Source organism: Anser cygnoides, chromosome 2 (assembly GCF_040182565.1).
Source record: "Anser cygnoides isolate HZ-2024a breed goose chromosome 2, Taihu_goose_T2T_genome, whole genome shotgun sequence".
In the NCBI taxonomy this organism is placed as follows: Eukaryota; Metazoa; Chordata; class Aves; order Anseriformes; family Anatidae; genus Anser; species Anser cygnoides.
Window position 1 is genome coordinate 36,472,526 of NC_089874.1, and position 27,560 is coordinate 36,500,085.

Consider the following 27,560-nt stretch of genomic DNA (forward strand, 5'->3'; position numbering starts at 1 on the left):
CTCAGCCACGACAAATTCCTCCACAATACAGAGAGATTTCGAGAATACAAACCTCTCTATCAACTTTATTCACATAGAGTTCAAGATCTGGGGCGTTTGTTTCTGATTTTGATGCAATTTATATTAGACATTCGCATCATGCACAAGCTTTTTAAATATGCAACCAAAGATCAGTATTGCACACATTACACTAACTACACTAAATCTTTCCATTAAAAAGCAATTGAGTAGCACTAGTGGAGACAAATGTTAGGGGCAAACATATTGAGTAGGAAGGTCAAAATGGTATTAGGAACTACATTGTGTACATCATTTCCAGCTTTGGATAATCACATCTTTTTTTCCTAGGAGTTTTAGACAGTGTTGCCTGATATAAAACATGTCCAATCAAGTTGTAATTCCTCAAACGGGAGTTCCCATCTCTTGAAAACCAAATTAGACCTCTGTGTAGAGCTTTGGTACATGCTGCTGAATGCCTAATGCAACTCAAGGTTCATCTCTGCGGGGTGCTAAGAGGAAATTCCACCAGCAAAATGCAAGGTGTATGCTAGTAGTACCCTAATTCCAGCAGTGCAACTTTATGCGTGGGCTCTCTCACTTGGAACACAAGTAGTTTTTTCCACTTTTATTCTGATTCCTTCCAAGAAAAGAACAGCTGGAAGGAAAATGCCACTTTTATTCTAAGTGAAAGTGCCTACACACAGTTACACCAGAACATCCGATACTGACATTCAAAGCATCGCTACCGGCACCTGCGTTAAACCTCACTTGAAAGAACTGGGGATTCCTCAGATGAGACCTCTGCAATCAGAGATCATGCACCGAGGGTTCCAGTGACAGTTTAATCCTTCCTTTCTTTCACTTCCACTGCACAAGGAGCCATCTTGAAGGATTCCTAAAAAGACAGCCTGGAATAAATCACCTTTTCTATACAGTCTTCTGTATTTCATGCTAAGGTATAAACTATGCCTGTCAATATAATAATACAATACACATTAGTACGTGATACTGAATTATGCTTAAGTTACAACCAGACATTTGTCTAACTTCAGTTAGACAGAATAAGCCAGGTTTTAGCCAAGATACCAGGTTTAAACGATGAGGTCTTACAACCTGGGCAAATGGTGAAGGATGTATTCAGGTAAGTGAGAATTGCATGCAGCCTGTATGCTGCAGTCACCTTGGAGCCAGCTGTCACCCAGAAACTCATATTTGCAATCCGCTAAGGAAACAGATGACAAAAATTACCAGCAATTATTTGTATTGGACTAAGTAAGGGCAACCTGGCTTTCTTTCAATAGTCACACTCTCCTCAGAGGAGCTAAGAAAGAGAATGAGGCAGACCCAGGGATGGAAACAGCAGCAGAGTACACATCCGCAGAGGAAATAATGAAGATGCTGAGTTGCTGTACTGGGTGTAGGTGGCACGGTTTTGGTAGCAGGGCAAGGTGCTGGGGACCTCTGTGAGAAGAGCTTGGAGGCCACCCTGTGCTGGACACAGCCCATTCCAGCAAGCCGCAGCACAGACCCACTGTAAAACATAGCTGAGCCCAGCAGCAAAGGTGGTGGCACCTCTGTGAAAGCATATTTAAGAAGAGGTAGGAAATGTTGGAGGGAGAGACAGAGGAGGAAACAGAGGGAATGAAAGAATAACAAGGTCAGAGGAGCAGGAGGTGCTGCTGGGTATAGAGCAAGCACAGCCCTGAAGGGACTGCAGCCTGTGGATATCCAACATCAGAGCACAGGAAAATGGTGTGAAACAAGGAGCAGCAGAGAGAAACCACGACATCCTGACCCCAGCCCCATTTGTTGCCTCACTGAAGGGAAAGAGTATGGCCAGCAGTGGTGATAACATGGCAGAAGAGGTGACTGAGCGAGGCTGGCTGTGCCATGGGGACCAGAAGGGCAGGCATGAGAGGGGACTGATGTGAAGCGAGCCTGCAAGTGAAGCGAAGCCTGACAAAGAGGAAGGGAAAAGTGGCTCCCCTCCCCAAATGTTTTAGTGCTTGTCTTTTGTTTCTTAATAACCAATACCTGAATCGGGAGTTAAATATCTCTGCTAGTTGGCAATAAATTAAGTTTAATTCCCCTAGGTGAGTCTGTTTTGCTTGTGGTGGTACTTGGTAAATCATCTGCCTCTCTTCATTTCAAGGCAGGAGTTTTCCCTCTCCTGCTCCTCCTGTTTTCTCCCCCATCCTGCTGGGGCTGAGGGGTCAGGCAGGGGCTCAGTGAGCGAGCATCTCCACGGGTGCTTGGTGGCTAGCAGGGGCTAACCCAGCCCTCCACCAAATTCTTGTCACTTGACAACTCTACCTGCTGCGTGACCAAACGGCCTGTCTGTGACTCGATGCGCCTTGTCCTGAGAGAAGACATGGAAGCAAGCCCTGATCAACGTCCCGAATCCAACACAGGAGGAGGAGATGTACAGTTAGCAGCAGGCCCGAGGGAAGGGAGGCAGAGGGAATCCTGCCACGCCAGTCATGGTTAAATCTAGCCACCGTTTGCAGGAGCAGCCCCCAGACTCTGCAGGCCACAGTACTGCAACGATTGCACATGAAGTGACAAAAAGCTGCGACGCACAAATAAGAACCAGCATTGCCAGCGTTGTCATTAGGTCAACCTGGGGCTCACAGGCACAGAATCTGCAACGTGGTGCTACAAGATGGTCTGGTTCCTTCTCTGGACCTCAAGCAAGAGTTTAAATTAATCTGAATCCCTATATTCATTTAGGCTCCATGGAAACCCCACATTTTGTGACTGCTCACAACCCCTGGACTGTGAGTGGAAGCTGTGTAGACTCTGCTGGCTACGAGTCCAGACCTGATAGCATTTATGGAGAAGTCACTAAGAAAAAACACCTCTTGGGGAAGGAACAGTAAGGGGTGCACAGGGAAAGGGAGGGGAGGAAGGAAGAAATCGGGCTTTCAGATATGTGTGCCAAATATGAAAGAAAAAATTGGCCCGGATCTTCAGAAATTGCTCTTTTGAAAAAGAGACTTAGGTACTTTAACACAGCCTCAAAACACTAGGGCATAAAAATTTAAGTATCCGTAGAGCAATAAAGCTGTATCCTGTCCATCCATACCATGAAGGCATTAATAAGTGGATCTTTGCCATGATATGGAGCATCAACACACAATCTGCAGACATTAATAAACAGGTATATGACATGACGGCTTATCTTCTTTGAAAAGAGACAATGCATCATGTCAAACCCAGCTATGGCAGTTTTATGAAGTTAATATTTAAAAAGCAGATAGCCATAGTAACAGTTCAGTTTTATATTTTTCTTCTCTCAACAAGGGTGCAGATATTGGCAAAACAGTCCCCAAAGAGAACTCTAAATCTCATTAAAGAAAAAAAAAAAAAAAGGATCTCAATAAAATGGCCATTCAGTACACATTTGCTTTCCTCTAACCAGGAAACATCTAATTCACTATTTTTGGAATTTGTAGTACGATGTGTGCTTGCTTCTGGATGGGCAGCCTTATTCCTCATGAAAATGTTATGGCAACATTATAAATCCTTGAAAACTTGGATGATAACCTCAAGTGTGAGATATTAAAAGCACCGGCATGAACGCCGTTATTTAATAAACTCAGCCACAAATAACAATGTTAAAATAATATTGAGGTATAACCAGCCTGGTTGAAGTCCATAAAAATCAGGAAAATTTGAAGTTATAGCTGAAACTTCTCCCTGTCCTCTTAACTCACTCCCATTTGGGCTGAGCACGTTGGGTACGTTCCAAAACGTCATTTGCTGTCTACACTGTGAACCTGAGAGAAACGGAAGGCAGCGTCTGGTGAGAAGTTCAGTTCCTGATATGTGAAGTACGAAATCAACTTCTTCAGATCCAAATCGTCCCTTACGTGTGTTTGCTGAAGCACTGGCAGTGCTAAGCTTTTGAAATGAACGCTTGTCTAAATGGATTAAAATATAACATTTTAATCGAAACGCAATATTATACTCATGCTTAATGATGGTGGTGTTCTTCAAAGCCTACAATATAAGCATTTTAATGATGGGTATAGAATGACATTTCCGACTCAAGCTTTAATTTTCATGTTGAAGGTACATTATGGTTGCAACATCAAGCGCACAGAAATGAAACATACTGGATTTAAGGTTGAATATCGGTCTCTAAATTACACAACTGCATAAAATTTTCCCTGCCTCATTTAAATGCACCAAGATGTATGGGAAAAAGACAATGAACTGTAACTAAAAAAGGCTGCCATAAGACCACTTAGGTCATATCTCACCTCCTTGCTTAATAGTCTCTCTCGCTATCTTTTTGCTGAGCAAGTCTCCCTCTGCTCTTCTCAAGCCTTATTCCCAGCTCCATAACCTTGCCCTCCAGATCTTACAGCCATGTTCCCTACTGCAGAGGACTGTGTTTGCACCTCGTAATTCTCTCTCTCCAAGTGCAACATACCACATAGGTGCAGCGGAACGGGAAGAATAATCATTCAGTTCCCTGCCATTCACTGATCCTGTTTTGACGAGCGTGGGGTTTCTGTGCTTCGTTGCAGATGGCTCACAACATCAGGAAGGAGCCTATTCCTTACAAAGAAACCTCTTCTAGCCCACTTTTTCTTTCCTCTCCCTTTCACCTTCCTAACAATTCAAACCCCTGCTCCAGAACACGTAGGTGCAATGATTTCCGAACGAAGCGCTTGCAGCAAACTTTAATAAACATGAGCAAAATATAGTATTTCCCCCTCCTCTCATTCCCTGGAATGGTTCAAGTATTTTTATTGAAACTTTCCCAACAAATTCTGCCTGAAGGAGACACCCAGCATGGAAAAATTCAGCCCAAACAGCTGAATGCTGGCAACGTAATAAGCAACTGAAACAGTCTTATAATGGAAAGTATTGCACAACCTTCCATATAGGTGGCGATGTGATACAAACAGCATTAACTGTTGTTAACAACAATAACAAAGAAGTCACAAAAAAGCAGAGGTGACATTCAAATTAGAACGGTCTTTTAAAATCAAACCTTTGCAATGTTTGTGAGTATTTCTCCCTCCCAGCCCCACCTGCCAAAACCAGCTTTGCAATCGAGAGTGAGCAGAAGCACGCTCCCAGAAATTTCCAATAGCCATCTAAATATACTAGCACGGACTGCTTCAGGATCATGCCCCAGTGTGACTCACACCATGACGCCGGGGTTAGTTTATCATAAAACTCTTACTGTGCTCAGTTCTGAGATAGTTGAAGCGTTCTGTACTCATACACCCAGACTGAGGGTAAGGGCAGTCATAAAAACAGATTGCCCTATGGAATCTATCTTCTTACTAGTGGTCATTAGGGCAAGAGGTGCTCTTTCCTCCTCTTCCTCACTGTTGCAGCTTGTCGATGTGGGAAACTAGCCCTCTTTGGCCAGATCTATGTCCACAGACATTTATATCGACGGTGAGAATGGTGCATTACAGCTACTTTGTGCAACTGAATATTAATTTGCTAAACTTGGATTCTTCATGATCTAGTCTCTAAAACACATACCAACAGTTCAAGACGACACAATCACAAATCCGTCATTTTCCAACTCCTGCACGCCCACACAAGAGAGGGGAGGGGGAATATTCTGAGCTTGCAGAACAAGCAGATCACACCTCTGAGATGCTCACGCCCAGACAGCTCCGTAGCACTGTGTTTGCACCCAAGCTTAAAAAAAATATTAATAACGGTGCTACTTGACAGTAATACATATACCTTGTCCTGTGCCTCGCCAATGACATGTTGTACTAGACCGTAATGGGACAAGGTAGTAGAAAAGAATTAGTTCTGACCCTTCTTCTCATTATCACACAGATAATTATGGAAGAACGCTGATACTGACATTCTGCTCATCTTCATGTTTGCCTAATTTTGTTAACCTGCACTGGAAAACTGGAAAGCTCCTCACCTTTCCCAGAACATGAGAAACCAAGCTGCTGAGCTTCTACCACTCATATTTCAGCAGGCTGCTCCTTAACCCAACAGTGGGTCAACTTCAAGATTGACTAGAAAGAGGAGAAAAAATCCAAGGTGCTTCACAGCAGATTTGTGCTATCTTCTGGTTGTATTATATTTAGGTCAGAAGTGGTCAAATTTACTTGTCAGATGGGCCACACATTAGCTTAACTACATACTGAAGGCCACATATTAATTCTCCTGCTAGGTTTTACACCTACCAGAACAAAGTACTGGTTACGTATTTACTTTTTCCCTCAATCTTTTTCCACTTTTGTCCCCAGATGTTCATGCAGTTCTTTGTGACTGCTGTACCAAGAGAAAGGAGGAGGTGGTGATGCTAAGTTTAGCTCCTAGCATTCCTCCTCACATTAGTAGTGTTTAGGAATTTAAAAAATGCTAGGTGGGCAGCCCCTCTAGTAGTACAGTATGTTAAAACTTCAGTAGACCTCTACATTGAGGAGGGGTTTAGGAGGGTCCATTTCTCATGGGGGGGACCCTATTTCAGCAGTGTGGGGCTCTGTGGACCCTGCAACCTCTTAGCCAGGAACTGTCTATCCCCCACACCCTTTGCTGCCTCTACAAGCAAAGAGAAAGCAGCGAGGTTTGGTTCAGCTTACGCTGGGAAGAGGAGACAATTGTTAAGCTGAACCATTATTGGGTTAAGTAGAGATCTGGTGAAACCTAAACTGCTGGAGCTCAGCGGTAGGCTGCCTTGTCTCCTGGGAACGATGAAAGGCTTTTCTCAGCTGAACTTGACGGAACTGGGCCAAAGCAGAGACAATTCATGTCCTCAGTAATGCCTTGCACACTATTTATGTGATAATGAGGAAAGAAATATATAAGCAAGTTTCATACCATTACTCGAATTATTTGAGGAACCTCCTGAGCACTTTCACATACCTTTCTTTGTAGTCTGGGGGAAACAGAAGTATTCTGCAAAAACGCTCTGGAAAAAAACTCTGTTGCTTCGCAGAAGCTATCAACCATTTTTTTCTTTAGACATCTTCCATCAAAGTCTTAGCAAAACCCAAAAAAGAAGTGTCAAGTGTGACAAAGCCCAATAAAGACGCATGCATAATCACACACATTCCTCCGCCAGTATCCGTGTAGTGCTAAAATGTGTGATTTATACTAAACTCCCGTTAGCTTTTTTTCTGATTTCAGAAAAACATCCAAAAATGGGGAAGAAAAAACACAAAATAATAACTCCCTCTCGATTATTCCCTAAAACATGTATTTCATAACACACCCTAAACAGACCGAACAACTCATTACAGTGCTTTTCTAAGTTTCAGGAAAAGAACTCTTCCAGCCCAAGATGCAGTATAGAAATACAAGGCATCTGTGTTGGGCTTCAGCATGGCACATTCATGAGATCAGGTCTCACAACGGAATTCAGTGTTCATTCTCAGTCTTACTAGTCTTACTCAGACCAATCTGTTAAAAGCCTTCCCTATGTCCTAAATAAGTAATATTTCTGACAAACTGATGACTATCTTAGATAGACAGGCCAGAATCAGATTTCTTTTTATTATTAGTCCTAGGAATAATTTAGTGCTGGTACAAGTCTTTCATTTCCATTATTCAGACTATTTTCTCAAGATGTTAATATTATTATCACCACAAAACTAGATATAATGTAATACACAACAGTATTCTGAATACGTGCATCTTCAGCAGCTGTATTACTGATTATGAGAATGCACACGTAAGAAAAAAAAGGTGAAAAACAGACTTTGCATTGCATTTTTGCTGCAGCACTGGTAAGACTACAATACAACATGCAGTCTTATTCAAATTGCTGTCACTAGACTCAGGGTGCAACCTGGGGAAATCTGTTCAATAGGAGCAAGAGTTCAGTGCATTTAATTTATTTGTCTGCTCGTCACACACATTCTTGAAAGATACAATAAAATACCCACCAAGTACATGTTTTGTGCTTCTAGCATGGAAAATTGATTCAGAAGATTGAGTAATTTCACATTTAAACATATGCGAGTGGAGCTAATGGACGGTGACATGCCAAATAATCTATTATCACTCTAAATGAATGAAAATAAAGCAGCAATTACTTAATCATCCCAAACCGTATACTTGCCTAGAGTAAAACGTGTGTTTATTTGCTGTTGGTCAATACAAGCAGGGTTAAAATTACAGAAAAGGAATTTAGTGTCTCTCTCTTTCATGAATAAACAGACAAACTTCACTGTGAGTTACACGTCACACTTAGGTTAATGTAAATAATTAACACTGGACATAAGCCCTACCTTCCCATTTTTCTACATTAATATTTTCTGTTTTGGTTACTTTTTTCTGTTTTTTTTTTTCTTCCATTCTGTTTGTAGGACACTTATATTTATTGTACTGTATCAACTTTTCACAGGGCACCAAAGTAATTAAATTAATGAAGAAAATAGTAACAAAAAATCAGTGTTGCACATTTCCCCACCATAAAAGCAGCTGTTTACTTAGAAATAAATGTTTTGTTCTGAACCTTCCAAAAAAGGATATTATTTATTTATAGCAAAAATGGTATTTTGACCTTTTCTTCCTTCAATTTGTGTAGGTCATGCAGAAAATGCAAAATCCAGGACTATATCCAATTTGTTTATTTATAATTACATTGACAGAAAAATTCTGCACTGCACAGAAAACTTTAGAACAATAATGTAACCAAGAAAGATGAAGTCTTTTTTCAGATATTTCATTCATAATGAAAATTCATTACTTATGCTGTGGACTGATGATGGGGACTAGAAGAAGACAAGAGCCCACAAGGGCTTTCTGCTTTTGTTAAACAGATAATATTTCTATGCTTAATAAACAAACAAACAAAAAGAAACAACAGAGCTCACGGAAATCAACTTAAGAAAGCTTCCCAAACTTCCCAAACATTAGAAACATATTTCTATCTCTTTGTTTCTCTGCCACTCTTTTTCCACTCTATTTTGAAGTGAAAGAGCGAGTTACAGAAAGGAGCTATAACTTATCTGCAACTTCAGATTCCTGTAATTTCCATAGAGTGAGATGCAGGAAGGCAACCACCATTTGTCATGATACTGTCACCTCTTTTACAAATAAATAAGAGTTTACAAAGTTGTGATAACCCTCTCAGGCATATCCTATCAGCATGATACTATGCTGTGCTCTACCTCTATGTCAAGTTATTAGTTATCAAACTAATTCCAAAATTTTGCTGTTGGCAAAAAAGAAACATTTGGATGGCGTGAAACTCTTGCAGGGTTTCTTGCATTTGGGCTGGATTTTCAAACGGCTGCAGCACGCCCCTGCCTTTAGCGTAACGTAGCAGTTGTCATTTCATAAAACATCCTCCCTGCATTTACTGACTGGCTTGTTAGGGCACTCTGTCAGCCGTGGCTTTGCTTATGGTCATTAATGAACAAACCAGTCATTGCCCACTTCTGACAACAGATACTCTATGGATTAGTGCTTAATCAATTGTTAAATATAACTTCACGAATCCTTACATTTCAGTTTATATCCTAGCTAATATACAAGAAAAATGTGATGCTATAGCAATAAAATATTACAGAAATCAAAATGAGAACTCTAATAGACATCAGTAATGTGAAATACAAAGTTTTAGTAATAAGAGTTTTTCCAATGAGACATATATTAAAGTACTTTTTAAAATACCACTTTAAAAATGCACACTGTCACTTTTTAAATTTGCATCACATATACAAAAAGAACAAATTAATTTTCTTGGCAGGAAGTTACTATAATGACTAAAAATGATCTCACTTGAAAGACGGTATCTTTTCAGTAATACTCTGACTTAACATATCACTTATTTAATTTAAATATTTTAAAGAGTATATTATATTATATTATATTTGATTATATTTAAATATTTTAAAGATTCTTTTTTTTTTTGACTTGTTAGGCTACTCTGTGCTTTAACATGAACTAAATGCAAAATTCTTGAAGGCAGAATAAAAATTTAACATTTATGTTAATGGGAAGAAAGTGCAGGGGAGTTATTTTTTATTTCATTTGTAGAAATTCTAATCTTTAATGCCTAGTCTCTTTGGAGAAGGTGAAATTAGGCTGCTCAAAGAATAAAAAATAATGCGTCTGTATCTCCTAAGTTTGACTCAAATCTGAAAATAGTTCTTATGTGAGACTTAAGTAGTGTACCAGCCCTGCTCTGGCTCACTGCACAGGCTCGAGTACTGTCAAATTGCCTAGTTCCAGTAGGACATTTCACTTTCAGATGTACTTAACCTAGAATACCGTATTTTTTTCCATTACTGGTCCACCCTCTTTCCTTCTTGAAGAGTTTATTGTAACTATTTATGTAAAAACAAGTTCTTGCAGTCAGCCCTACAGAGAAATAGATCTGTGTATTCGTGACATCCACTTTTACTGTTGGACTTAGTTTGGTTTTATTGATGCCTCAAGGACTTTTAACTTTAAGAAGCAGGGAGCTGAAATGTCAAGTATTTTATTCCTGTAATGTTCCATTTATGTCACGGTATTCTTGTGTCATCTCATACCAAGTTCTTCTGAGAATTCAAGTCAACACCCAAAGACAGATTCATCAAGGAAGACGTCAAAAATAGATCCTACCACAAATCATTGCTTATTAGCTATAAGGATGTCTAATATCATTTGCATAAATAAGCCAGTCTTCAATAATTTATACGGTATTAGTCGAACGCACTAACCGACACATTTTTTCAGTCTTTCAGAAATGTATCGCATACTGCCTACAGTGGCTCCGTCAGCAGCATCACTACATTAAGAAATCCAAGATACCTATTCACTGAAATATCACAAAAAGCAGCTCTGGTAATAATAACCTGAATAATAAACAAACTCTTAAGACCTATAGTTGCTGAATGTCTTTTAAATACAAAGACCCCCCCCCCAATTTCTTATAATGCAGTCACTGTTTAATATCATTTTTAAACAAACACTGCATCTATCTGGGAGGACACTGATACAAAATACGATTCTCCCATTAAGAAACATCATTCAGCTCAAAAGATGCTGCCCCAAGCTTAAAACATAAGTGAAGATTTAGATGGAAAAACATTTTTAAAAACTGATTTATAAATCTGTATTCAGAGGACTGGGTGGGGTGAAGCTTATAATGGAAAATTGCAGCAATCTTAACATTAGGAATGTGAAATGTCTGGTCTTAATAAACCAAATTTTCAGGCATCGTGAGTTGTTTGGAAGGACGATAGCAACTTGCTAACAACTCAACCTCACTGAAATGGCAAACTGAACAGTCCCAGTGTTTCAGACTCTGCAGCAATTAGTCACACATCTGTAAAATAGCTGATGTCAAAGATTCCTCCTAAAAGAAACTTCAAGGTGAAGGTAGACAAGGGAAAGCAGAGTAGGAAGAAGATAACCATCATTCATGGTTTTTGCTCTTTCATGCAAAAAGAATGAACTCTCATTTCTGTAATTACATGCTATTTTTAAAATGTACCTTTCTACACTTCAAGCTGATTTGCCTGGAGGAACGAATGACTGGCAAAGTTAACAGTTCATTATGTAATCACTGTATTAGGAAAAAAAAAAAAAAAGTACCTAAGAATCAAGAATAACTCCCGAGGTCCCATTATTCAGCTGTGAGGTACAAAAGGAGATTTGCATTTTGAAACTTTGGTGTCCCATTTGTCCCATTAAGTCTCGGGGTGTGCTATCGTACCAGAACCAGGCACGTATACCAAAGCAGTAAACTCCCTGGTTTCACTCGGTCTCACAGAAACCATTTCCATTGCTTCCCTCGCTGGCAGCCACCCTCCCACCTCCAGCTCGGAGTGATCTGCTGAAAGCAGCGAAACCCTGCTAGGATGCGGAAGAAAGGCCTGACATCTGAATAACTAACAATGCGCTGCCTCTCAGGCAGACAGCAGGGAAGTTCCTTCAGCCCTGTTTGATCTGCTTCACTGGCGTTACTGCAGAAAGCCGGGTTTTCATTAGGTAAGGGGGGAAAAAAAACCAAAACGTTGAGATGCTGCTGCCCGCTAAGCAAGATTACAAATGCTCCATAACACAAGGATTGAAGAGAAAATATATGGTGTAATACAGAAAGGCCTAATACTTGTAAGTGGAAAAAAGTATAAATGACTATTTTAATTAATTTCCTAATGTAAAACACAGCTGTAGTAATGTTGGCAAATATCACCTGCCTGTTTTAAGTTTGTTAAATGAAATCATGCTCTTTAATTGGGTCTTAATGTACAAAAGTATGTTTTATTTACTTTTTATTACAATATCAGCATTTTAACTTTCAGTTTGCTTGTGCAAAAGCTTTATAAATTACTTGAATCACTTAAATCCGAATACTATAATCTGCAGTTACAATGTACCAGTTTGAGTTTCAACAATTAAATGCCTTTTTTGTGGACTCCCGCTGCTATGTGAACTAGCTGTAGGCTATTAAAATAATGAGTCCGGACTGAGTCATCTGATCTCGGGCTTGGTGCAAAGCCTGAGGAAAAGGACTTAGCCCACAATTCCTAGTCTGTTTACCAGACTGCGACCAGACCGCTGGCAGCCGCAGCGCCTCTCCCTCCCCCTCACGCCGCCCCAAAGGCGGTCTCACAGAGCCCTCTGCAGGCCGCGCCCGGCCCCAAGCCCCAGGCCCACCTGCTCAGGGACGGGCCCCGAAGGGCCCAGACCGGCCCAAGCTGGATGGCTGGCACCGACCGGGCTGCCCGCCGAGCTGGGGTGCCTGAGGACGTTTTTGGAGGTGCTCCACAGAGCGGCTGCCCGATGCCAGTTGATGGGAGGGAAGGGGTCCGGTAGCCCTCTGTGTGTAGTCGCAGCCGGCTTGCATGCCCCAGCCATGTGGTGATTGCCTGGCACGCCCCAGGGCAAGGACACTTTGGAGAACATGTCCGTAATGAGAAACAAAACTTACAATCTTTCCGAGTTCTCCATGACCTCCTTCACATTTTAAATCGGTTCAGAAACATCACCAGCAGCGCCTATTCGCGACAGGAACGGTGAAACTGTCGACCCTGTCATGTCGTTTAAAAGAACTCAAAGCACTGGCACTCACTTTTCACCACCACACCACGCGTCTGCCTACAAAATCCACACAGCACGTGCACATTACTACGCTGTCTGAAGCGGTGTCTGCCTACCTCGGCTCAAACACCCAGCTGTTACCCGGGGGCTGCTGGTGTAATTTTCCTGTATTATTTTTAAGTTGATTCACGTGCCAAGAACTGTACTTTATCCACTTCCTTGATCTTCGCAGTTTTTGCTTTATGTAATCTTACAGCATCAAAGATAAACTGAGAGCTTTCTCTAACTAATCTCCATAGCTCTTTTGGTAGATTTACCATCGTCATTTCCACTTCCTACTCTTCTGGAAAAAAAAGAGCTCTCCAGTTACAGTTGTTCCTTTACACCCCAGTTACGTTTACACGTATTACCAATCCATACGTGCATTTCTGCCTGGCTCTCCAAGTGACGCGCGTGCCCTATGCATCATTCCACTACTCCTCACATAGGGTCCTTTTGACCCCTGCCCTCTCCAAACCACACCGCTGCTCTAGTTCAAATTGTCTGCCCTCATTAAAAACCCATGTCCCACATTTAGGTAGCACTGTATTTTCCACTTCTATATGTGTTTATATAAATACACACATACAAATACATACATGTATACACATATACACTACTGCATGCATATTTAATAGATATGAATGAAATATATGTATGTCACTATGTATATTCTTTTTGCATTTTAATAGTCTAGTGAAATCACTGCTTTTAAGTGCCAAAGTAATCAAATGAGGAAGTATAAAAAAAAACAAACACAAAACAAAAACCAAAACGTGGCCAAGATAATACGGCTTGTGGAGTGCTCTTACTCAGACAGCAAGAGAGATTCATAATGAGAATCAGCACACACAACGGAGTTACCAACTTGTATGATTCCAAGTCTGCCAGTGTTTCTCTAAGGTAAGTCCTGATGAAAGAATCAATTTGGAGAGGAGAACCATGGCAGTTATATAAAGAAGGAAAATGATCTAACCCCTATAGCTGCACATACATATTTATTTTTTAACTTGGTTTAAACTCTAGAGACAATTTGACACACTAGAGACAACACTGTGAGAACATCTTAAAAGCTCACAAACCAGAAAGTAAGCAAAGAGAAACTTTGCTATTACTCAACTTTTGAACCATAACAACTTGTGATCAGGTCTGATGTGATTTTTGAATTTTTGATGTTGTCATTCCTGAGACATATTACCAGACAAGCACAGCGTTTCCCTGCAGCCATTTCTGCCTCCAGAAATACTGGCAAGCAGAGGGAACATGGCAAGGCAAATTCAGGAACAGCCTCAAACCACCACTACCACCAGCACCTCCAGTGTTCAGTCAGTGCTCATGACATTATCCCACTGTATCTTCCACAATACATATTCAAATTCCTATTTCATTTTGCCTACTTGCAAATAGCAGGCACAATAAAATGCCTCACATTCAAATTTCTGCTCATCCTGCGTAGATTCTAAAGCGCACCAACAAGCTCTGTGTAAACATCAGCCGTGTTTAATAGCTGACCTGGCTGACTACAGGGACTTGAAACTTTCGTCTGGCCCTGTCAACTAGCACAGTGGTTCCCACAGTGTATGCTTAGTGGTAACTTGATGGTCTACAAAATTATATTAAACAGTTGTTCATTAGAAGCCAGAGGGCAAGATTTGGTGCATTATGGTCTGAGAAAAATATTGAGGGTTGGCTCTGGTCTGCTGAACTCCTACACTGGAGAACCGCTGTGCTGGTGGAAAGGCGCAGGTCCAGGCCTTGCTGCCACTTCTGCCCCGAGCATCACGGACACATCCATGAGGGCATTTCTCAGCTGCTTACTCCACATCGAGACCTGGCCCAGGCCAAGTGGCCCTTCGGCCAGGGAGCAGCACGAGAGGGGCAGGCCTCCAGCATCGGCAACATCAAGGAGGCAGAGAGAGTTAAAAAGCAGACGATGAAATAACTTCTGGTTGCTTTCTTCTCATAAGAGCTTCCACAAAATTTACTTTGCATATTATTAGGACATTACTGTATTTGGAGAGGGAAGGACTTTTTTCCCCTAAACTTAATTTTGTTACAGACTATAAAAACCTGTTAACTCCTACACACACCCACTCTGTCCACTTTCCAGTCTCATTTGGTGTATTCTTATTGCATAAACGACCCCCAAAATACCAAGAGACAGGAGAGATGCATGAACTTTTCATTTCCTAAAACCCTACGTCGAGAACCAGAGCAGTCATTTTACAATTTACAATTTGCCCTTGGAAGCAACCTATGGACTGCTGTCAATGCAAGCCAGTGACAGCTGATTCTAAGGCTTTTTATTTACAAATGAACTCTATGTAAAACTTCATGCTTTTAGGATGGTGCACCAACACAAAACTTTTAACCTTGCAAATTGTTAAGCAAGAGCTTTTAATCCTCAAACATAGTCCCTGGGTTTAATCCAAGTCCTCAAAAACATTTCAGGTGCTCCTAAGACTAGCTTCTTAAAATGTTTTAATTTCTATATTTATCAATAATAATCTATAGGCTATTCTATTCATAAGCCTTACAGCAAACCTCAGATCACAGTTCAGAATGACTGAAAGATAATTGCAATCCATTTTTCACAAGTAGAGAGGGACAAAGAAACACTGTTGCTTTTAACATTTCAAAGGTGGCAAAAGGAATTTTGTTTAACACCTACAAATGCAAAGGTTGTGTGATGAAGTGTCTTCCCATAATCAATAGCTTTTTCTTTCCACGTTAACATCCTTTTTTTTCTGTCCAAGCCAATTTTATGAACAGTTTTCATTCACAGAAACCGATTTCTACTTGAACTGCCACTTCTTTATAACAAACTCACAGCATGACTAAACAATATAGGAACAGCGCACTTTCCAACAAGTATTATTCAAGAATTTTTAAAGCCCCTAGGATTTTCTAGATTGCTTGGATATGCTTACCCCTTGACGCAAATCCTTTTCTATAAAGGGAAGAGCTCTGAAATTGCCTTTGTAGTATTTTCCTACATAAGTTGTGAGTGAATGCTCACTTATAATTAATTACAATATTTAAATTCCTCACTATCTCATAATAAATACTATCTATTGCGCTACATAATTGAGAGAAACGAATAACAAAATCCTCTATGTAGGGTCCATACCTTCCCCCCCTGCCCTCCCCCTCTGAAAAAAGGTTCATAAAGGTCTGAATTTCTAAAAAGCAAAATGTGAATTTAAGAAAAATATTAATTTTAATGACAACTATAAAAAGGAGAGTAATAAACTATACTAATTTAAATGTTAAAAGCATCTTAAACTGATTTTGATATTGTCCAAAAGCCCTGGATGTCCCACACAACCTAACAGGTTCAGTGATTTTTTCAATAGCTGCAGAATAATTATTGCAAAGCTTAACCTAATCCTACTTTGATAACTCTAAATGATATTTTCAGATGAAATGTATTGGAGTGAAGTTGGAACACACTACTCAACTGGAAAATTCTTTACCCTATGACAGTCAGAGGACTTAAATAGATGCAGTATTTTTACTTGCTTTTGCTGGAAATTGTTGTAAAGCATTGTAGTTTACCAACTACAGTAAAAATGAAAAGTAAAAAATTGAGAAATATGTATTTGCAGTAAAAACTGTGACACTTAGCGCTAAACTTCACCAGCAGCATCCCCCCCCAGGTTAACTCCTTCCCTCTTCAGCAATAGTAAACTTGACAGCGATGCAGGCTGGCCTATTTTCAGTGGCAACACAGCAGCAACATGCTGGAGCAGCTCAGCACCATTTTTATCCTCATCTCCCACTGACATCGGAGTAATTGAAAACACTTGCCCGAGGTGCTCAGCGACTTGCAGAATCAAACACAAACACAAGCAAGCCTCAGCGCTGCTAGAGTCCTTCATGCAGAGGAGCAAAACCATTGGGGTCACCGCAGCGCTTGACTGGGAGCCAAGGTAAGTAGAATGAAATGGGAGTGCTACCATAAAAGGGCTCAGTACCATGGGTGTTAACATTCTTGTCAGCAGCAATTCAAAACAGCAGTGACAACTTTGCAGGACAAGACGCCGCAAAGGTGAATTAAAATGAGCAGAACTGGGCTGAGGAAGGGTGGAGAGGAAAGCCAGGAGCAGTGCAGCTGGGTGTACCGCCGGCAAGAGCCCCACAGTGACAGAAACGGAGAAGGGTTAAAGCTCAGCTACTGCACCCCAGTGGAAGCTCTGCGTTAATAAATAAATAGGTAAAATGACATTCTTCTTCCAAACAACTGGCCTCGTGTAACTGTCCCAAAATCTCAAGGTAAGGCACTGCCCAGCTCTCCAGCTAAGAACGGCACTGGCTGCGTCCGCATGCAGTGAGCTCACTGAGCAAACTCTTCCAGACCAACACCCTCAGCTCTCCCAGCGCCGCCCCAGCTGGAGGGGAGCATCGCCCTCGCTTGGTCTGCTCTGACAGCACACGACTGGAGAAGCACTTTAGCACACCACATGCCTCCGCGTACCAGACTGCCAAGAGAACAGGAGCTGAGTAAGAGCTGGCATGGTTTATGGGATTAAAGTCCCAGCAACACTTACAGACTGCTCCCCTGTCCTCCCCAAAGTATTACTGCTTAACTCTTATGGACCAAAGAGCAGTTTCAACGATACCAATGCTTTCATCATGCAGAATACGGGAGAGGACAGGTGATGAGGATTAAGAGAAAATAAAATTTGCATGTCTTCAGCATAGCTGAGGAAAACCACACCACAGTGTCGTGATTTAATGGCAGAAACATGAACAGGAAAAGCATAAAATTCAAAGCAAACTCTGAAGGAACAGAAAAAGAACCAAAACCCTGAACACCAACCTTCCTGTCCACCAGCCCACACAACTGATGTAGGAGTGGAGGAGGGAAGCTGCTCAGTGTAATATTGGCAGTGATCAACAGACAAGAGCTAATGGAAGAAACGGAGCTAGCAGTTCAATCGCCCATGACATCAGGCTATCAAAAACAATCTGGTCATTATCACATTAAAAAATCTATAAAGCAAACAAAACAAAAATAGAGATGAGAACAGAGAACTTAAGACTCACTTTAGCAATGGACTAATGATTGTCATTAGTTCATAACACTCTGAAAAACAATGTATGCAAGCTAAAAATTATTATCCATATTAACCGATTTACTATCAAAAATGCTGCCTCTCTGCCAAGATCTGGTGCTAAACCAGATAGAGATGTTCTGCTGATTTCCTTTCCAAGAGCTGATGCAGTGGCTGACTTGTCTTCCTAAGCCTTTGGCTATCACAGCAAGCTAGAAATTGAAAAATAACTCTTCATAGGTTTTAGCCATTAAAGAAAGAGTCTTCACCAGAGCACGCAAGCACCACAACAGCCGGCATTTTAGAGGCAGCATTTTAAATAACTCTTAACTTTTCAAAGAATAACTTAGGAATTCATTCACTGTGCATTATAAACATACATAAAGGTCCATACATTTAAATAAGCAAACGGATAACATGATCCAATGGATGGGAGTTAGAAACATTCTGACTTTGAATACAAATAAAAATAAAAAAGGCATTTAATTAGTTGTGAGGAAACAAAGTTTGTCATTTGGATTCAAACTACTACTGGATACATTTCTAAAACGTATGCTCTATTTCAAGTCACATTGTACAAAATTTGGTCTATACTCACTCATGCGGCAAACTCATTTCATGAAACTCCTTTGCAGAAGCAGAGAGGGAACTTCCTTGCCTGTGTCATGCCTCGAGTAAGACTAAATAACCGTAAGGATCCCTCCTGTACTATCAAATGCTTTGTAAACCCTGATACACAAAATTGCTCAGGGGCCTATTCACAGCTCTTAATTGGGAACGTCTCTCTAGAGCCATTCAGAAAATGAGAGCAGGAAACAACCATTATGTGGCTGTGTGGCTGGCAGGATCCTCCTTAGATCAAATACTGAAACCAAGTTCATCTTTCCAAGTCCCCACCAACTCATCTCCATGCAATATGGATAAACGTCCTAATCTACCTCTGGAGTCCACTGTACTTCAATTTGCCAGGGAAATTGCACAGAATGAGTAAGATAAGAAGGCCAAAACTGAATCTCTGAAATCATTTTTTGGGTACAGTACAAATAAGACAAGCAGCAAGTATCACCGCTGTTAGTGCCTACAGAGCATTGGCTTCTAACCTGTATGTTGCTTGAATATGGCATATTCCATGAGGCCACAAGTAAAGAAGTGGCCACAAGTTTAACAAAATACTTTCCATGAGACCACATTTCCATGTGAGCACCCATCTACTATCAGATACTTCGGAAAAAGTGCAATTACTTAGAGCAAATAAGGGAAAGACCATGCCACTAAGAGAAATCTATAGCACTGTCCTGGGAGAGCTGTGGTTGGGTTGCCTGATGTCAAAACTCCTGCTACACACTAATATGAATTTATTTCCTCCCCCAAACCATAATAAATATCTTCTGCCTTTCTGATGGTGAAGAAGGAAGGGACCAAAACCACAGCTCATTCAGCAAATTCAGGATTACTGAGAATGACACTTTCTTCTGTTAGTCACAATGTAAATACCCCAGAGCATGGATTTTCTACTTACACATTTTAGGTTTGCTAGGGCCTATTGACAACACCTATACAACTTATATACATGCAAAATAAATGACCATATTTTTGCACTTCGGGCAAATTTTGGCGAGATTCCTCAAACACAGAAGATATGCAGTAAGAATTTTAACTCCAAAATGCAAAATTACAGACTAGAAAAGATGTATAACATCAACACTGCAGTTCTCTTCCCATGACAGCTCTCTACTGTCATCATAAACTTAATTCCACAGGTAAACAAAAGAGATGTTTTGATGTACAAACCTAGCCTTTTAAAAATCAGGACCTGGTCTTGGAGAATTAGTTGTTTCTGTGTTGTTGTTTGCTTTTGTTTCTGAAACAAAAAATACCGAGACAATCAGCAGGAAGAAAGAACCACAAAGATTTAATTCTCTACACGTCTCATTTATTTCCACTTTGGAATAAAGCACTTTCAAGTATTCTGGCTATTTTACCAGTGTTGTTCTTGGTTTTGCAATTCTTAGTCAAGGAAACGAACATCACTAAGAAACTAGTAACTACATGTGGGAATAAACAGCTGAATCAGAATGTACTTTTCCCATTCCTCTATCATCATCGTCCAGGAACTGACGAAAGAGCCCACAACTGGTTTCTCTGTTGGGATAATCATCACCTCTGGGTTCACAAGATAGTATCTCACTGTCATCTTTTCTAAATGAAAAAACATTAAATAATTAAAACCAGGACACGTAGGACTCTGATGAGAGAAGAAGAAGAAAAAAAAGATGAGAACTAGTTTGAAATTTTGGTATAGAGGTTAAGCCAAATCTGGGAAATTCTGCGTTTTTCCTCACATATAGTAGTGAAACGGGGGCTTAGTGTAGAGAGAAGTGAGCTCAGAGAAGTCAGGAGCTAACTTCAGGTCCTCTGGAGGAAATCTCTCTCTGCTGGTGTTTGAAACAAAGCTAAGTTCCTATTTTATTTGCTTGCAGGAGTTACTGCAATGCAAGAAAGCATTAAAATCTCTCTCCTACCTGTTGCACCTAAGGCTGGCTGTAGCTCAGCTGGGGTAATGCACTCCATCTGTCCTGTAGGCACAGAGTTGGAGAAGGGCAATTCCACCCCAAAACAAGCAACCCCAACCAACCTCTGGGATGACTTGCCCACTCTTTCATTCTTATTTATTTATTTATTTTTATTTATTATTTATTTTATTTATTTTATTATTTATTTTTATTTTTAAGCAATAACCCATTCAGTTGAGCTTTTGAGTGTGGCTACTAGCCCATCCATACACCTATGGGCTTTTGTAATGCCTCTGTAAAGGCAAGTGTTTTCCTCAAGTTTATTTGTATAGTTCTAGGTCTCCTCTGGCTCTTCAGTACTTCTTATCTAGAAACCCATTACTATTCACATGCTTCCGAAAGCCAAGATGACAAAGCCTACACCAAACAACTCATCACCTCCAATGACAACAAACACGCAGCCCAAATAACGAGCTCTTTCAGGAAATTGCTTGGCCTCCAAAGTCAGGACTTGCCTTGTACAAACAGATTCTGAAAAGTCTTCTATTTTAATGCAAGGTCATAATAGAATCTGAAAAGAATCATTTGCTCTCCTCCTAATGTTAATGGGATTATTTATATATTTAACAGTTAAATAGCATTTCTTCAGGTCTTTCCTAAGTTTAAGGCTATCTGTTTTCACTTAAGCAACAGTCTTCTGCCAAATTTTTTTGGTACATTTGCAACTGCTGAACAATGAAATGAAAATGTAATTGCTAACGTGGCTTAAGTCTAGAATACACACACGATTAATAATATTTTATTTAGGTTTAGCCACATTTTACTCAACCTTTATAGAAATCTTGAATCATGGCATATTAATGATTTTTATTAGATTTCACAAGTTGTAGAAGGTGTCTTTTATCAAGCTAATTCCAAATTTATTGCTGACAATCTTTTGCAATTTACACTCTAATGAGAAATAAAACCTAATTGTAACAGGGGCTGCTCTTACTACCTTTTAGCCTAATCCAATGCAGCGGATTTTATTTGGCCCTTAAGTATTGAGCTTCCCATCTAGAACTCCTCAGCTATTCACATGCAAAAGACCACACTAACAACGGATTTCGGTAAAGAATGCAAGGGGACCTCTTGTTCTGCTTTTGCCCTTTCAGGGCTTGATTATTCTCATATGTTATAAATTGCATCTGGAACTAGGCAGTGGTATACATGTTTTCAGGTCCCAAGTTCCCTCTCCACTTGCTCACGTGGTCCTCCACTTACCTAAAAGCATGGCAGGGCTCCCCCCACTGCCCAGGCAACCGGGCTGGCTGAACTGAAGCCAATTAAAACAAATAAATAAATAAAGGACATATTTATCTTTAAAGATTCCCAAGCTACTTCTAGGGAAAACGAGGAGAAGCAGCTCTACAGGACAAGTCACACATTCCTCAAGTAAACTCCCTGATCCAGTTCACGTGGGAAAGCAACAAAGGAAAGGTAAGATCAGAGCCTCAGGCTGTCTCTGTTCTCCCCATTTTCATTTCTCAAGAGCTTGAAAAGCATCTTACAACCATGTAACGATCCCCCCCTCCAGCTCTCAGATAACTCTACACAGCCTTTGTGTAATTTCAGGGGAAATCTGAAAACCAACAGATCTAACCAGGTTACTTTTATGAACTGTGCTAGTTTTACTGCTTCTTCATTCTTCAGTGTCTCTACCACCAGCCAAGGCTTCATGATAACTGGCATTCTGCTTTGCAAAAGAGATCTTCCAAAAGAGATGCTTGCAAAAAGTCACTCAAGAAGAGCTGAAAACGGTACAGATTTCTGCATCTGCATTGCTTTTCAGGAAGCAAATTGCAGAAATATATGCCCATTACCCTGCTCTAGCACTGTAACTCTCTCTCCATAAGGTTACATACAGAGATTTGCAATTTTACTTATGCCTCCCAGCTGACAGACCTGCTATTTTTTTTTTCATAATGAAACAGCCAGGTCCCAGATCCCCCACTCCCTGCAGCAGCAGTGTCACTGTGATGTGGGGCTGTTCCCTCAGAAAGGATCAGGCCCCAAGAAATCTCCCCCAGGTGAGAATGACATCCAATATCTGATGGTCACCAAGAACTCTACCCTACTGTCAGCTTGTCTTCCATCAGAAACGGAAGACAGGCATCTACATCACGAACAGTATCTCATTGTGATGTGGAAATACATCATGAGTAATGTCAACCAACTGTAGTAAGTCTTCTGTTAGCATCCTGCTTTACTGCAGTTTGGTCTTTGTATTTTGGGTAGTGGCATTAAAACCATGGAGCACTTCTCTACAATGTATTTGGGATTCTAAACATCATGAAATTTGGTTTGCTTGCGTGCAGTTCAAATCTAATCCTGAATTTAATGTGTTTATCTTTTCTGGAAAGTCAGCCTAACTGTCAATATGCCTTGAACCCAAGTAAGAGATAACATCTCTAAGACAACTAAGCGGCTTTTTCTTGGACGTTTCCACCTATTTCAGACTAGTTCATCTAAGTGAAAACTAGTCCTTACTAAAAAACAACCAACCAAAAACAAAGTTGCCATCTAACACCTGCTGGCAAACCTATTTGGATGTTCCAAGGGTCTTTTATCCAGCTCCCAAAGTCCCCACTTGGCATTGTGGCTTAAGCTATAGGCTCTAAGCTCTCAGGGCAAGGAATGTCTTGCAATACAGATTTTACCCCCAAGTACAATGCTCCTAAATCCTAAAGAAGTGCTCTAATGGGAGTCAATAAAGAGAGAAAAAAAGAGAAAGTGAGGGGAGGAAAAAAAGGCTCAGTATTATGCTATCAATATTAAATGTCAGGAGTCAATAAAACTATAATTACTGGACATGGTTTCAAGAAAAGACAGGTTTTTTTTTAATGACAGAAACAAAACAGTACGAACCCCAAATAACTTTTTTAGAAAATATGAACAAGGAGAAACATACACGTGAACAACTCATTCGGGAGAACAAACTTCACACGGTCACGAGGACTCTTCGTAGGTTTTGATCTTCTGGGAAAAAAGGGGAGGGGAATAAAGAAAAGCAAGCACCAGATGACTGCCAAAAATGCATCACCTTCTTGCTAAATCTACCCACCTCTTTGTCTTGCTTGGGTCCAGGAAGGAATACTCAACTGCTTTTTACTTGAGGATGGTGAAACACAGGCATAGAAATACTGGTGCTATAGTAAACACAGTGTAACTATTAAAAAAATCAAGAACTTCAGTGACACAACACGTGATTTTAATGGCTTTCAGAAGGCCTAAAAATGTTATTGCTGCTTGTCTTTTACCGTTCTTTACCAGCCCCCCTGGGCTCGGACCCTCCTGCTGTCCCTTTGGAGGCACCAGTTTCACAACTCTCGTGCTGGCGTAACGCCCCGCTGCTGCCCGGGCACGGCGGGCGGCTCCACCTTGCTTCCACCCCAACCTGCCCGTTCTCACCACCGCTCCTTCTTCCTTCCCAGCAGCAGTGTTTGTGCACTTGTGGGCAAGCTGGAACACGGCCCTGGATCCAAGCAAAAACCAACCCGAGCAAAACCGCATCAGCTGCGCGCAGGCAGCACCCAAAGGGAGCGGGCAGCCCAAGCGGGGAGAGGCAACCATCCCCTTCTGCAGCACCACCAGCCTGCGCCAAATGGAAGTGATGACAGCCTCAGACTGACTTGCCTCATCACGGACTCTCTCCAAATATTCCTCAAATAAATTTTGTGCATGACAAGCCTTTCCATTGCCTGTTCCCATACCCTGATCCAGACATGGGAATGGAAGAACACTATGGGAACAATTTCTAAGATGCGCAGGAAAAAAAAGAAAGGGCTTCCACTGTGCAAAAGCCTAGAAGCTGTTTGTCACCACGTCATTCCCTAGTTGTGAGTCCACTACCCATCCAGCTTAAATTAAAAAGCTATGTAAAGAACAGAACTAACGAAGCTGGATTTCCTGCGGACAGGCGAACCACTTCCTTCAACTTCGTACAGCAATAAACACCAACTCCTTCTGTGTCTTCTGCCACTCACCCCCCTTCAGCTTCATTTTCCTCCACGTGACCCATTTCACAGGCTTCCCTCCACATTCGGGTCCACCCGCTCTTGCTGTATTTATAGCTGGTTCAACCACAACTGGAACCTCAGACAGATCTCTAAATATTCTCTGTATCCCACCGACTTTCGATAGCTCTAGAAGCGGCCTCCTTTTCTGAAAATAGCAATATCCTCTGAAAACGAGGCCTTTGCAAAAAGGCACCTAGAGTTGGCTTCTCCAAACTGCTAGTCACTTAGAAATCCTCATGCAAAATCCTGACTGTTGGTATTGAGCCCAGAACTCCCACCCGCCTCAGCCGGTACCCCAGGAAGCCTTCTGAGGCTGGGCTGGGCTTTGCGCTCCAGCCCCAACTTGGCTCTCCTCCCAGCTGCGTGCAGCAAGCTGTGCAGATAGCGCAGCGTGCAGCTTCCAACCCACGGCAGGGAGAGAAAGCTTAAAGCTGGGCTGCTTTCACACGGGGAACTCGAGAGAGACCCAACTGTAAGACATGGAAGAGGTGGTCAGGACATGCCATGCCTGCACCCCTGCCATTTACTACCTCTGTGCTGGAGCAAAATCCCATCACCTACACTGGAAAGTCCAGCTGGGATCTTTCTTTGAAGAAGCTGACCTTGCGTGGCCTCGCAGCCCAGAGCCATGCAGGATGCTGAGCCCTCGATCAGGGCACACGTGCTGCTCACTCCTCAGAAACATGCAGCTTATGGGTTGCAAATACAGAGACACGGGGGCTCACAGAGGATGCTGTCCCTTAGCCATGCCGCACCATACATCACACATGCAGAAGCAGCTTTGCCTTGTTAAGCTCTTGAGGTGCATCAGAAGTGTTATTAAGCAGCCAAACCCAGTAATTAACTTTAATGATATGTAGTTATAGAATTCCTGTATTGGCTAGATAATGTAACAGCGATTAAAAAGGAAAAAAGAAAAAAAAATCACTTTTCCTACCAATTTGTTATTTAAAAAGATGTTTCCAGCAGAAAAAAAAAATTACTGTATCACTTTAATACATACTGTCCAACATACAATTTCAAGGGCAAATATTTCAACAGAACATTTAAGATACTTTCTTAAGAAGTCTGGGTCTTTGATATTAAATTTACAACCAGTCATTGCTTGACAATTGTAATTAATACGCCGGGTGATTTTCTGACTTGCTCTTCCAAGAGACATTATTATTTGTAGTCTGTCAGTACAACACATAAATTATGAGCCATGTTCACCTGTAATAGACTGAAATGAAACTTCAAAATTGACATTTATGAAGAAAAATGAAAAAGTCCTTTTCCATCATGAGAATTGGCGCAGCCCACAATTTGCAGTAGACTCAGAGCAGAAGAAAGTTAAGTTCTGTATTTTGAAATACCTGCCTGCCAAAAACAATTACATACTTAAAAATAGATTACTCTTTAGTCCCAAGATCTCATAAACTGGGCAATGTCATGCATGATCAAGGAGACTTTTATGTAGCTGGTAATTTTTTCTTGCATACTGAACACTAGCATGCAGTCATTTTTCACTCCTTTATGAGATCTTTCTTGATGCACTGCTACGCATGACTATAAAATTACCTCCCTGCAATAGAGCATAAACTATTCATAAGACAATCGCCTAAAATATAACAGGTTTCATCTTTTCTTAAAAAGAAAAAAATTCAAGATAATCCTCTCTTCCCATTACACTGCTATGCCGAAATTCAATTTTTAAATCATGTATAACGTGAAATTTCAAACCAAAATGCATAAAGACAAAACCAGAAGCTGTTTACACTAGCCACACACCAACTATATCTTGGATGATCCAGATACGAAAGGCATTGTATGGAAGAACATGCCTGAACATCTCCCAGATATTAATTTGCAGATTTGAAACAGCCACAGATTCTTTCAAAGCTACTGATCATTACATCTAAAAAAAAAAAAAATTTAAAAAAATGATGCATACACTGGTTAGGTAAATGGATAATATGTAATATGTACTTGCCAGGTAAAAATGTGGATTTTTTTTTTTTTTTTTAATTTATGAAGATATGTAAACCAAATTAAATGTCTGAAGTAAGTGCTCTGAATCAGTATTACTGAAAACATTCAGGTATGTCAAGCATCCCCAGATTCCAGTAACTTCTGATGGAACCACAATGGCAAATTTTGCAAAATCAGGGCCTTAGCACAAATCAGGAGAAAAAAAAATCAGTAGAAAAGATCTGTGTTGACCAAGCCTAAAAGAATCTAGAGGTGCTCAAAGGTTACCTCCGCAGAGGATGGATGCTAGTGCAGGAAATGCTCTGGAGCCCAGGTGTCCCAGGACCTAACACACAGGGGAGAAACAGCGGCACCCGAGCTAGGCATACAATATCAAGTCCTATGGAAAGATGTTCCTTAAAATAAAGAGTGAACCTACCTACGGGGCTCACCAAGTGAGCTGTATGAATCAGCAGGAGTTTCCGTCTTGATCAGAAATGAAGATATACCTTAGTCACTATGTGTACCAGTAAGTGTAATGTGACAGTTTTCAACTTCTTACCAAAAAAAAAAACCACCAAAAAAACACAACACTCAGAATCCGATAGATAAAAGTTTAAACCACAAACCCAGACTGATAAGACCAGAGTGAAACTAAACCAAATTCTGTCCCTTTTCATAATTTAGCCTAAATTAAGTGAAAGCATTGAAGTTTAGCCCCAAGTTTTGTGTCAATATTTTGGTTTGTTCACACAGGAAAATCTAATACTTGCTAGTTTTAAACTAATCAGAACATTTTGACAATTTCAGTTTGGAAAATATGAGGCATACAAAGTTCCAGGGAATAACCCTGCAGGGCTTTTTTTTTAAATTATTATTTTTTCGTTATGCAATCAGCTTTACCTCAATTATTTATGTCAGAGTTCAGAGTACCAGAGCCTGGTTTAAGATTATCTGTCACT

The 27,560-nt window shown here is 40.8% G+C and overlaps 1 protein-coding gene across 1 annotated transcript in view; it reads right to left on the reverse strand.

Annotated features, from left to right (window-relative positions):
• Window positions 1-27,560, reverse strand: part of JAZF1 (JAZF zinc finger 1) — a 190,536-nt gene that overhangs the window by 30,865 nt on the left and 132,111 nt on the right. The window lies entirely within an intron of this gene.